We start from the raw sequence: 13,802 nt of genomic DNA, 5'->3' as shown, positions 1-13,802 counted from the left end.
AGGTAATTGTACAGGGTAACCAGAGCTGAGCCTGGCAACATGCAGCCCCACAAAGCATTGCTCCAGTGCTCTGTGCAAGAGGCTGTTGTCCATCAGCTCCAGCATGACCCTGTGCAGGCTGTTATGACAGCTGTTGGAAACTGTTATGTCAGTATACCCTTTCGGTCTCTTCAAGAATAGAAGATGCTGTACTCTTTCGGATTTTTTAATGCCCTGCTTAGTCTGGATCACAAGCTAGTTATTAATTTTAATAATTTTAACTATGTACTGCATAGGCCTATTTGTTTGTGTTGCTGGGACGTGCTCTTTGTTTCTGTCAAACACATCCAGGGGAAGCCTGTTCAGAAAGTGGCTGGAATAACTTCTTTTTCGTTACACCTTTATCTTTTCTCCTTCTTCTGAAGAACATTGCTATGTTATCACTATATTCTTTTAAAAGAAACTTCTCTGTCTGAAGTTTCCTTTTGGTACTGTATTATTTTTTCCAGTAATTTTGTAAGGGACAGTGTCAGTTTTGAGTTTTGCCCTCATAACAAGTGCACTACAGTTTCTTTCTGCTCTCAAAACTGCACATATCCACTGTAATGCCAATTTTACAATTGCGTTCCCTGCTTTTCTACCCCTGCTGCTATTTGATTTTCATAGAGAAAGGGAGAAGCTAAATATTTATACAAGGGAAACTACATTTACATAATAAATAAACGGGAAAATCAGAGAAATAATCCCCCCCTCTGCTCCTTAAGTTTCAGTAACACTGCGTGTAGGCTGTTTCAAAGAGAAGTGTGCCTCCTATCCTCATCCAAGCTTCGGCAGACATCCCTTTAACTGCCTGTACTCCTTTTTAACTCCTCTGCATAAAAGGAAAACTCCCATTGTGTCTCAGAAATTCAATATGATAGGGAAACCAGATAGGCTGCTTGTTGGTTTTGGCTTGTTGTTTTTTTTTAAAGAAATGTCTCCTGCCCAACTTTAGCATGGCTAGGAAATTTGATTATCACTTGTTGACAGGCATGCAGGTCATGTCAAGTGTTTCTGACATGTCTATTTTGAGTTCAGTGAGAACTGGTATTTTGATTATGACAGAGTAAAAATACTTGGACAATAGTCTTTGCTTGTGAATGAAAACTGGCGTATACAAGTTATGGTCAGAGGGAATTCTATTAGGGAGATGAGGCTATGGCTGGGCCACTGCCCAGATGTCCTAATTTAAAGAAAGAAAAAAGAAACAAACCCCCATACCACCCTCCCTCCTGTTACTTTGAAAGATTAAAACATGATCACAGCAATAGAAATAACATGAAATTACTTGTGAAAGGCAACTGGAAATTTTCCTTTTGCCCATTTTAGTCAAGTGATAAAGTATCCATCTCCTTCTGCTTAACCGTCTGTTTTATTCCACCAGCCTGCATTGATGCAGCACTCCAACATGGTTTGTTAAATACCCTGTGGGTCCTGGCTCCTTTGGCTTGCAGCAATAACTAACTCAATCAGGGTAAACAGCTGAGACGCAGAATGAAGCTGGTGTGTGGTCAGGCAGCACACTGGTCAGCTGGCCCCCTTCACGCCTTTGGGATTCAGGCGCATCATCACTGCACAGCCCTCTGCAAGCCCCCAGCAGCTGGCTGAAGAAAGCTGAAGTATATGTAGGTCTGAAAGTAAGGGTTGTGTCTCTGTGTGGGGTCTGTAATGTTAGGAGCAAAATAGAGAGCCCAGTTTCAGTCCATTTATCTGTGGCAATATTTGCGGTCTGGGTCTCACCAGAACTGGAGTCCCAATTTGCAATGGGGTTGTGACCAAAAAATATTTGAAGATGGCTAATAAGGTTTGAGAGGAGTCCTCGGTAGAACAAGCTCTAAGTACTGCTTTCCAGGCAGCTGTCATGTGAAGTCTGGAAGCAAGGGCTGTTGGTCAGTATTCAGCTCGCTCCTTTTGGAAGCAGACTGGTTCTTGGAAGAAAAAAGTTGTCAAAAGATGTGAATGTCTCTGAAAAGGGGGATGCTGAAATTTTGCTGGATTCAGTTTCTGTTTGGTCTTTATCCAGCTCTAAGCTCAAAGGCAACACTTGTGATAATACATTTCCTTCACCATAGAGACAAATGCACCTCCTGAGGGAAAAACAGTTGCTTTGACATTTCAGGCTGGGAAACCTGTCCTTGACACATGCACAGGCTCTGATACATGGTGTCTTGGCTTTGTGTGCTTACGGCTGTCTGGAAGGCTGGCACCGTCCCTGTTCAAAGGCAGCGGCATGCCAGGATTGCAGTGGTGAGGTCCCCAGCAGAGATGTTCGCACTGGGAAGGCAGCAGAGCACCGCAAATACCACCTCTGTCAAGGGGGTGATGTTCTCTGTGTTAGCCACGGCGTTGTGCACTGTGGTAATGTATTTATGTTAGCAAAAGCCCTGATGGGACAAGGGGAAAAAAAGAAACGGAGCTTATGTTATGTTGTGGCTGCCAGCAGCCACAAACTACACTGTGGCAGGAAGCTGAGTTAAGAATCAACTGTGTTTTCAGACTTCTAAGAGCTGCAGTCTTGATTTGCAGAGCTGCCAAAGACCTGCAGTGCTCATACTTTCAGCTGGATGGGGGAGTAGTCATTCTGGAAAATTTGTCCAAGGGATTTAAAATCAAGCCCCTGGCTAGTAATAGTACTGTCTGACTAAATATTGGTGCCCAGAGGACTTCATAGCACAGAAAAAGCATAGAGGAAGTGACTGAGCAGAGAGGTAGCTATGCTGAAACATAAATCACTAATACAAGTGATAAGGTGAAGCACAAATAAGGGGAACATTCCTATTCTACATTATTACTGCTGTGGTTCTGCATCTATAGGCACTGTTTCATAACACTGGCTGGCCAAGAATATGTAAAAACTTGACCCTAACAAAGGCACTCTTGACTCAGTGGAGGTGATGAGGCTCTGATAGTTAGGGAGATTTCAGTACAGCCAGCTTTACTGCCTGTTTGTGCTTCTTCACCATTATAATTCTCCTTCAGCAAAAATAAGTGCTTACTGACTAGCTGATTACTGAGCTGAGAGGTTATAGACCCTTAAAACAGAGGGCATTAAAAGATGATCTCTACATCTGACAGTAAGATGAGCAATCAGGTCCAAACACTAGCTATGCCATTAGTATTACTTACTTTTAAAGAGCCATTATCCCTGCATTTTTCTCTCCCATGAACAGTTAGGCATTCAAGCCCTTGAGAACTTTAATACAATAATCCCTACAAGCTCATCAAGCAAATCTCACACAGTCTCAATGTTGCATTCAAGATTTATAAGACAGAACTGGCTGGATGTGAATGCAGGAGTAACGGTCCATAAGCAAATGTGACATAAAAAGAAGTCAGCCAGAGAAGCAGCCTACTGAACTCAGAAAGCCTCACTATAGTGGGAGATGCTGTTATTTCAAAATGGCTTTCATCTTTTGCAATGGGAGTCATTTTGTCATAGGAGAAGAAGCAACTGCATAATGTCCATGGCATTTACATGCTGGTCAATGAAAGACAGTCCCTGGTTTTGAAATCCTGTAGCTGTATGCGTTTTCCATTTGAATGCGGTGTTAGGAGAGCCTGTGCTCCTCCATTCCCTCCCCCTTGTTTCCCTTCTCCTTTTCAGCAAAAAGAGACCTTACCAACAAAGAGAAAATTGAAAGCTCTTGCATCCAGACTCTTTCAAGCAAAGCTTGAGAGAGACTTTGGCACATAATGTCTCTAACATTATGTTCACTGCCCTTAGAAAGCAATAACCAAATACATTCTGCTGGCAGTTAGCAAGTGCAATGATTTCAACACAGATGAGAGAAGAGAGGACAAAGAAAGAATATGCTTAGAGCATCCTTTTCACCAGGAACCCATGGGCCAGCTGGAGTGTTTACGAATCTCTAAGGCCAGCCAGCAGGGAGTTGCAATAATCTAATTTTAATTATGTGACAAAAGCATGAAAAATCATTTCAAGGGCTAACAGAGGAAAATGGTTGCAGCCTGCCAGTATTCCTTAGATGGTAAAAGAAGACAAGTTAACTCACAGAGTTTAGTTGTTTCTCAAAAGACTAAATGGGATCTATCACAACTCCCAGCCTGTTGTTGTTAGAGAACAAACTGATTGCCAGAAAAAGGCTTTACATGTTAAAGAAAGTTCCCAAGAGGCATCAAATCAGAACAGCAATACCTATGCTGCTCTTCTTAAATAAAATATATACCAGTGAGAAAACAAAGTCCCATAATCATATTAAACTGGCTAATACAAAATGCAGAGTTGCTAGGTATAAACTGACAGACTGTCAGTCTGAGTTCTCCAGCATTAGAGACTTCTGGCAGGATCACAGTAGTGAAACAGCTGGTTTGCTGTCCCCAAGCAAAGCATAGTTAATAAAAAGACAGAAGGGAAAGGGAAAGGGAAAGGGAAAGGGAAAGGGAAAGAGAAAGGAAAAGAGAAAGGAAAAGGGAGGGGAAGGGGAAGGGGAAGGGGAGGGAAGGGGAGGGAAGGGAGGGAAGGGAAGGGAAGGGAAGGGAAGGGAAGGAAAGAAAGGAAAGGAAAGGAAAGGAAAGGAAAGGAAAGGAAAGGAAAGGAAAGGAAAGGAAAGGAAAGGAAAGGAAAGGAAAGGAAAGGAAAGGAAAGGAAAGGAAAGGAAAGGAAAGGAAAGGAAAGGAAAGGAAAGGAAAGGAAAGGAAAGGAAAGGAAAGGAAAGGAAAGGAAAGGTCGTAGAATTTGGCAGAGAGAGCGTACCATGGAAGTAGGATTTGTCTCCTACATAGCCAATGGAAGTCCTGTGAAAGGAGTGTAGTATTTATTGTGCATGTCCTCAAAACTAGTGAAGCTCTCTACATACGTCTGCTGTCACATGTTAACATGTACTGCCATCACACCTTGAATTAGGGCCAGCTTGAGTCACAGATAAAGAAGGAAATCTCCTGTGCCCAAAGACTGTCCTTCTCAGTGACTACCTGTGGTACCTGTGTTGGAGGAGGTGAGAATGAGCTATTTGACCATTGTGTGCTGTCTCAGCATCAATTCTGGTTATCGGCTTGTCAGAGCATGAAGGGGAACAAGGTGAACAAAACAATAATTACTGTTGCAAGGGCTGGGAATGGTTCTTCCTTGCAGCCAAAGTTACTTATGCCTCTCTTGAGAGATGCTACTGGGGCTATTGAGAGATGTAGCAGGATGCTACATTGGGTCTTAAAATGTAAAATAAATTGGTTTGCAGCTAGACAACAATCATTAGCCTGCTGATGCTTGAATTCAGCCAACTAACAGTTTTACATTGGTAAATGAAACTTTGAGTCCTTCTAACCAAGCTGTAAGCTTGGTTCCTGCCTTTTCGAAGCATGTGCTAGGCATGAAATGAGACTGATAAATTCTGGACTAATCATTAGCTGAGTTTAGAAAGCATATTTGGAAAGAGGAGAGCAGAGAAAAAAAATAAGAGAAGAATTTGGGGTTGACTGGTTTCTGGTAATATAGATGTTTTTTTAAAGGTTTATGACTACCTGCTGACACAAATAGTTCTTCAAATAGCTCTCAGGAGAACATTTTATACTTTACTGTTATTTTCTTAGTAATCTGGTGAGGGACATCTGCAGTTGCTGGAAAACTGAAGCCAATTGCTATGAAATGGGTAGATTTTGATAAATAGTCCAGAGGGAACTAATAGAGGAACTATTAGTTCCTAATAGTTTGAAACAAGGATGGGTATGGCCTTAGAAAAAATGTCATTTTTGGAACAATACAGTTTAACTTTTCACTTTAAAACTAACCCTCCTTCACTTTTACAGTGAGGTTTTAGATGTAGGGTCTTGAAGCTACATTGAATAACTCCATATCCAACCCACAGGGTTCTTTTTTCACTTATTGGATGCATAGCCTGAAGTGAAAAGGCCATTATGCAATCAGCTGCAAAGGGTGTGAGTTTCAGAAGCCAGAACAGGGAACTGAGGTGGGATAGCAGGGCAGAGTGGAGGGAGTGATAAGCTCAGCATTAGCTGTTGGTTGACATTACAAAGATTGTTTTTGTCAAGGGAAGAGGTGGAAATATCCTCTCTCCTTTTCTATTTTCTGTTTTTTAAAGAACACTGAAGTTCACAATGGCATTTCCAAATGCTTGAAAGCTATAAATATCAGCACCCCACTTTCTCTCCAAGTTACCTGAAGAGTCATGAGGCTTTTTCCTAACAATATGCTTTTTCCCCTCCAACAAGACAACTTTTTCTCCAGCTGGGAAAATGCCTGGAACCCAAAACAGATACCTATGGAAAACTTCTCTCCCTCCTTATACATTCTGAGTTTTCTAAAGTTAGGGACACTTTACATGACATTGGAAAACTTTAACCGAGGAAGTTCAGAGTCTTTGTGGACTGCCAGCTGTGATAAAGCTGTGGAATTTCTCTAAGGCAGAGAAGGTGCAATGCACTATCTGTAGTCAAATAGAAAGGTCTTCTTTTGTTTTGTGTTGATTGAAGCCCTCAGCAGTCTAATGACTACTGCAGAATTATAGATTCTTAGTGAAAATCTTCAAAAAAGAGTATATATTGGTTAAAACTGTTGGACAAAGAAGTATATAAAAACATTTAAGAATATATCTAAGAATGTGGCCACCAGTTATACATCAGCATTAATGGTACTGAATCCAAAATGTCATGTAATATAGCCTAATGTTTCAGCTCTATGCAAGGCACACCTGCGTCTTTGCAAAGTACTGACCTGCAGTCATCTTGACAGCTCAGATTCCAAGTGGGCTATCTGGTAGCTTCATGGATTGAAGATAAACAGGGAAGGAGTCCAGAAGTTTGCCCGCTGCTCCATCTAGTGCTTGTGTTCAGTATCCTATGGGAACACTAGTATCTTTTTCTTCTGAAGGCTGATATCCTAGAAGCATGGATATGCCAAGGAGCAGCTTAATCACTGGAGAGCACTTGTAGTCTACTGACTTCCTAGCTCATGAGTGCTATCTATTAGAAATTCTTTTTTTTACTGGCTTCTCTTTTATTACCTCTCGACTTGTAATTACTTACTGTCGACCAAGTGTTCCCAAAGAATGGCTGAACTGCCTTTGCAAAGGGGTGATCTTCCAGGAACTCAGGAAAAGGAATATGTAAAGCATGAGACTTACTGATCGCTGGAGGCCATTATGATAAAACCATGGTATTTTTGTCAAGCAGACTGGGTACAGTTTAATGAATTTTGTATTTAATATGAGCATTTATTAACTAAAATAACTAATTTCTACCAGGTAAGTTTCAAATTATGGGATAAGTAAGTATTTTGGCAGTATAATCAAAGGCACATAATATAGAGGATAGAAGATGGTATATTATGCTGGTCAGAAAGGTGAGAAAAACATCATTTCAGACAGGCTGTGTCCACTCTAGTAATTTCAACAGCATCAAGGAAGGTTTGAATATAAACAAAATTGTAGTAAGTTCAATTATCAGAACATTTTTGTGGCTGCCCTGTGCCTGGAAGTGTTCAAGGCAAGGTTGGATGGGGCACTGAGCAACCTGGTCTAGTGAAAGGTGTCCCTGCCCATGGCAGGAGGCTGGAACCAAATAGTCTTTAAGGTCCCTTCCAACGCAAACCATTCTGTGATTCTATGATTCTATGAACTGTTGATTCGTATGAACTATGATTCTGGCATTCATCCATTTACATTGGCCAGCTAACACTTTCCCAGGCAGCTCCCAGGTACAATTCAGAAGATATTCTGGATCAAGGACCATTTAATAGGATAGGATGGATGCTGGCACCCCATACCTCTTGACCTCTTGACATGTTTAATTTCCCAGTATAGAAGAAGTCACAGGGTAAAATGGTGTGTTACTGAGAATTTTGATCATTTATGGTACCAGCCTGAGAACTTTGGCTCTGTAACTCCAACTGTAATAGCTTATGTTTTTCTCTCTAGGCATCCAGGAAGTGTAACAGGAAAGACAATAGGTCTCACAGCTAGGTGAGAGTACAACTTCAGAAGGAAGTTTTTAGTGTCTAGCAGGACTTTCTACAGTTTGCAATTCTGCACCTGGATCTTCCTCATTTGATTTTTAAATGTGACTCTAGTCTAAGCAGCTCTCAGAGCCATTGCCAATAATCATCAACTTCTGTTATCACTAGCTGGTGTTAGTATCTTCCAGAATATAAATAGGCTCAAAATAATGGAAACAGTCATATCAGCATACTATAGTAGCCAGGCACTACATAGTGTCACAGTACACTAAATACTGTCACTTGGAGGAGAGAAAATTTTCCTGGTGCTTTGTAAATCTTTTTCTGAAATTGTTTACATTTACCGTATTCATTTTCTTTCTCCCACTTTCCTGTCCTCCAAACCAAACCACTTTTGCTAAAACTGCCAGAGAGGAAGGAAAGACTGAGCACCTGCTGAAGATGCTCAAATATTAAGAGATGGCCTGTTAAGCACAAAACCCAGAAGGAACAATATAAAACAGAGTATCAGTGGAGTGTGAAAGTGCTGGTAGAGGTAAAATTTATTCTGCAATTTATATATCAGTCAGGTCTTTATTTCAGAACAAATCACTCCACAGAATAAAATCCCAGGCAAAAAGGTTAATGGGGTGGTTGTGAGTGAGGGCACACAGAGGTCACACACTCAGGTAGGACATTTTAACTCTGCTCTGTCCTCACCCTCCCCTAGATAGTGTCAGCCGGAAACACATCTCCAGAGCTGGCTGCTTCATGCTAAGGAAAGGCTGTGACCAGAGCTTATGTACTGTATCTTGGTATCTTGGTATCTTGGCAGGAGAGCTCCATTGATATCCCTGACAAGATCTCTTTATCCTGGGCTTTCCTAATCTGGAAGACAAAAGAAAAGAGAGGGAATTCACTGTACTAAATTGAATCCCTGCTGTGTGTGATTGGTACTGGTTTTACTTTGTAAAAATTGCCTCTTTGTTGTATCAAATGATTTGTGGTTTGTTTTGTGTTGTGTTGTTTTGTTTTTTCCAAGAGGAGGAAGGAAATATTCTTGTTACTGCCGGTCTGGGAGGGGTTGCACAGAAGAGATTTTTCTGTTCTGAAGTATCCCAATATCAAGCTCTCCCTCCTCATTAATCCAGCCCTCTCCCTATGTCTGCTCTCAAACTTTCCCTTGCACATTAGACCTGGCAGTCTTCTACCAAGTGGGATTTCTTCAGCAGTTGCTTATACAGTTACTGAAGTCTTTTTCAGTACTTGCTGATCCTATGCTGGGAAAAGAAATAATGATTTCTCTTGATGTGCTGCCTGAAATAAGAACTCATTGGCTCCTCAAAGGAAGCCAGCATTTCTGACAGCAGTTGAAAAGCAGCTGAGTTGTTTTGAAATGTAAAATTAATGTAGGAAAACAAAAGGGAGGTTGAAGACCCCTGATTCAGTTTTATCATTTAAGATCCCTCTGTACCCTTAGTACTACACTCCATAATTAAATGTTCTGAAAATTTAGGAGGTCAGATGACCCTGGCCCTTCTTGGCATTAAGCTTACTGAATTGATACCAAAGCATCCCACTGTGTAGCACAGTTGTACCCCCAACATGATCTGGAGCACCTCTGCTATGGAGACAGGCTGAGAGAGTTTTGGTTGCTCAGGCTGGAGAAGGCTCCAGGAAGACCTGAGAGCAGCCTTCCAGTGTCTAAAGAGGACCTACAGGAAATCTAGAGAGGGACATTTTACAAAGGCCTGTAGTGACAGGACAAGGGGGAATGGCTTTAAACTGACAGAGAGGAGATACAGATTAGATATTAGGAAGAAGTGCTTCCCTGTCAGGGTGGTGAGGCCCTGGCACAGGTACCCCAGAGAAGCTGTTGTGGCTGCCCCATCCCTGGCAATGTTTAAGGCCAGGCTGGATGGGGCATGGAGCAACCTGGTCCAATGGAAGGTGTCCCTGCCCATGGCAGGGGGTTGGAACCAAATAGTCTTTAAGGTCCCTTCCAATGCAAACCATTCTGATTCTGTGATTTTGTGATCCCTTTAGTGTTCTGTATAGAACAATATATAATATACAGGAGGCGAGGAGTTGGCTGCTATTGCTTCCCACGGCAGAGTTATCTTTGTAGTAAGAGAAAAAGCAAACTGATAGGATATGCATAATTGTCCTGGGTTCATCAGTAGCAGTCATTTTTCTCCTTCTTGGTAGCTGGTGCAGTGCTGTGTTTTGACTTTCGGCCTGGGAACAGAGCTGATAACAATGATGTTTTGGTTTGGCCAAGGACTTTGTGAGCCTCATGCTCTGCCAGGGAGGAGGGGAAGCCGGGAGGAAGCAGAGACAGGACACCTGACCCAAACTGACCAAAGAAGTATTCCATACCACAGCACGTCATGCCCAGGATGTAACTGGGAGTTAGCTGGAAGGGCTGGGAGACTGCAGGGTTGGAGGAGGTATTGGTCAGAGCTTGGTTGGGCTGGGGGGGGGGGGGTGTGAGTTATTGGTCGGCTGGTGGCGAGGTGTTGTATTCTCTTCCCTTGTTATTTCCTTTATCATTGTTATTATTGGTGGTAGCAGTAGTGATTTGTGTTATACCTTAGTTACTAAACTGTTCTTATCTCAGCCCGTGGGAGTTGCGTTCTTTTCGATTCTCCTCTCTGTCCCTCCGGGAGTAGGGGGAGGGAAAGAAAGGGGGGAGTGAGTGAACGAGTTACCTGACTGGGTTTAAACCACGACAATAATCTTCCTTCCCTTTAACTTGTCTGTGTTCCTGGAACTCTATTTTTTTCCCCTTGTTTTCTTCCTAGTGACAGCATGAACGAATAGTTGTTCTCATCTTGCTTTTAGCTAAGTATCTTAGGAAACTGTCACTAAAGAGACGATGACATAAATATTGCATGCACGGTATATTCTCCCTTCCAGTTCAAAAACTCCTGGAAATACATGGGCGGAAATAAACACTTCACCCCCCACCCCTCCCGGCAGTGTCGGAGCAGGAGAGCCGGATCTTGCGGCCCAACCCCTGGAGCCTGGAGCGGCCGGTGACCCCCGCCACGGGCCGGGGGTACCTGGGGCGGGGGAAGACCTGAAGAGGAAGCCTGAGGAGAACCCGGGAGGAGCCCGGGACCGGGGGGATGGAGCAGTGCGTTCCTCGGGTCAGGGTGACACCTGCTGGGGTGAAGGAGAAGGGTCAGCCGAGGCCGGGCCCAGAGCTCGCTGCTGCTCCCGGGCCAGGACTGCGCTCGGCCGCTGCTGCGGCAGGTCGGGGGTGTCTGCCAGGGATTGCCGGTTGCCCGGAGCTACACCCGGCAGGCGAGAGAGAAGGTGCCCTGCGGGACCAGGAAGAGCCTGGGGCTCGGGGGATTGAGGATGGAGAAGCTGTGCCTGGGAATAGCTGAATGAATTGCACCCGAGAGAGATGGGGCCTGGTGAGGCCACCAACCTGTGTATAATGGCTCACCAGAATGAGTGCCAGTGCACAGGCCTTGCATGTTTCATGCTGGAACTCCGGCAAAACACCAGAGAAAATCCCTGTGGCAGGGAAAGGCAGGAGCAGCAGGCAAGTTGCAGAGAGCCCCAAGCTCAGCAGAGTTCAACTAGGTGTTATAGCACTGTACACTGACCATTTCTTAATCATGTGAGCAGGAGGCTTCAAAAGGCCTCACCCCACATATTACCTGAGGCAAGGGCTCACAGCCTCTCACAAAGGCATCAAATCATAGAATTACCTCAAATTGGAAGGGACTCATAACGATCATCAAGTCAACTCCCTGCTCCTTGCAGGACTGCCTACAACTAAGCCATATGATGAAGAGCATCGTCCAGACATTCCTTGAACTCTGACAGGTTTGGTGCTGTGGCCACTTCCCTGGAGTTTAGAACAAAGGATGAGAAGTCCCTGAATGACAAAGGTAGGAATCCTCTAGCTTGCAGATAACCTGAGCAGCAGTGATCCCAATGCTTGTCACACTCAAATGGCTGTAGCTTTGGCTCTGTTCACCTGGTTGCTCAGCCAGTTCAAATTCAGTTTCAGAAAGTGGCTGCCCTCTGGCAAAACTCCAAGGAGCAAATTCAGACAAACCACTCCTATGGAAATAGGTCCATGATGGTTCTAAGTGTTTGAGGAGGCTTGTGTGTACCTTTCCCTCCATTCATAGCAAGCAGAAAGCAGGTGGGAGCTTAGTGCTCCCTTACATAGTTGCTATGGTGCTGCCAGCTCCTACTACTGCCTACCTGTTGCCTTTTTCAGATCTGTCAAGGGACAGGGATTAGTGCAAATGTGGCTGTGATACAAGTCAGTAGAGTTTGGTCACTGGCACTGCTGAACTGTGGTAAGAGACCTAGCAATCAAACAGAATAACATTAAATACTTGAAGGCTTTTTGAAAGCAGACACCTACTTCACTGCCCTGCTTTTTGTACAAGCAGTTAGCCATGGCTAGGAGCCTTGCACTGGTCACCTATATCACAGTGTAATTTCGTACTGTTCCTCTGAACTCTGTCAAAAGAGCAGGTTGTTCCTTTGCTTGGAAACATAGTTTTGTTCTCCCTACTTTGCCATTCTCTTATACATCAAGAGACAAGGCCAGCATCCACTGAAGACAGTAGAGACATGGACAGTTTTCAGTGAGGCTTAGATCAGTGTTCAGACAAATAGACAATTCAGTAATGCAGGCTTTAATTGCTTCTCTTGTTAGTAATACAGACATTAGTTAACTCAGCAGAGAGATCTGATCTTTATTTTTAAATTATTTCCAAGTTCAGGAAAGATTTAATCTGTGTGCCTAACCATGAGTTTGTATCTTCTAGTGCAGGAAAAGGCTCCAGAAACTTATTTTGCCAAAGCCCATGAAATTGTGGGTTTCAGCAGATCCTCCTAACAGAGGCAATAATTAAAGTTGTTGTGAACATTGTATAAGATAAAACCCATGCATTTTTCCTGAGATTGACTTCCACTGCTTATACAGTGTTCAGCCTCTTCCAACAGGCATCCTAGAAAGACTCAGAATGTTATTCCTGCTGGCCTAACAGGGTCAGCCAGACAACGTAACAATCCCTTGATAAAGCCTATACCAGGCTACCTCCCTTTCATACCCACCCTACCCCCTGAGGTGGACATGGAAAAACACCTGCTCTGGGTTTAAACTCTCAGATATGTTCAGAAGGCAGAATTGAGTGTTTCACTTCTGAAACAAGGCTGTGTCCTCCCAGGGTAGAGCTGACAAGGTAAACAGCATCACTTTTCAGCTCAGAATTTGAACGATGCAGTGCCACAGCTTCATCTCAAATCTTTGATTCTAGGAAGTCTTTCTAAGTAGACTGCAATTAGTAATGCCATTTGCAAAGGCCCTCGTTTCTTGCTTTTTTCAGGGTATCTTTGCTGCAAACTTGATTTGAGAGACTAACAATTACATCTGAGACATTGATGAGCCAGACAGAAGAAAGCACATGAGTGTTCGTATTACAAAAAGGCACCTTGCCTGATGCTGTGCTCCTCTTTCTGTAATGTAGGATCTCACTGGGCTTTGTTGTTCAGGGAGCTAAATTCCTCACCCAGGAAATAGTGGAAGAAATGGCATTTGCTGCAGACAGACTGTCGTTTGTCCTTCTGAAACTGTGGGAAGACACTGGGAGGCTATTAGTACTTGAGTAACTTCACTGCAAGGGCTGCCCAATTACTCTAACTTGGTGGAACAGTCTGTATGCAAACACACCCCCCAGCTTGTATTCCAAGCCTGGCCAGGTAGCCTTGCCTTGGAGTACCTAACAGGCCAAAATTAGTGAACAGCCTGGGTTAACTGTGGTGTGAGAATGTCAGGTTGTGGATAATTTTGAATTAGCTGAGTAAGGTTTCTCCATTTCATATATTTTATTTTTTTTTT

The sequence above is a fragment of the Pezoporus wallicus genome, unplaced genomic scaffold, assembly GCF_028554395.1.
Source record: "Pezoporus wallicus isolate ANWC-B61680 ecotype Strahan unplaced genomic scaffold, APGP_CSIRO_Pwel_v1 contig_5485, whole genome shotgun sequence".
In the NCBI taxonomy this organism is placed as follows: Eukaryota; Metazoa; Chordata; class Aves; order Psittaciformes; family Psittacidae; genus Pezoporus; species Pezoporus wallicus.
Note: the sequence above shows the minus strand (reverse complement) of the source record.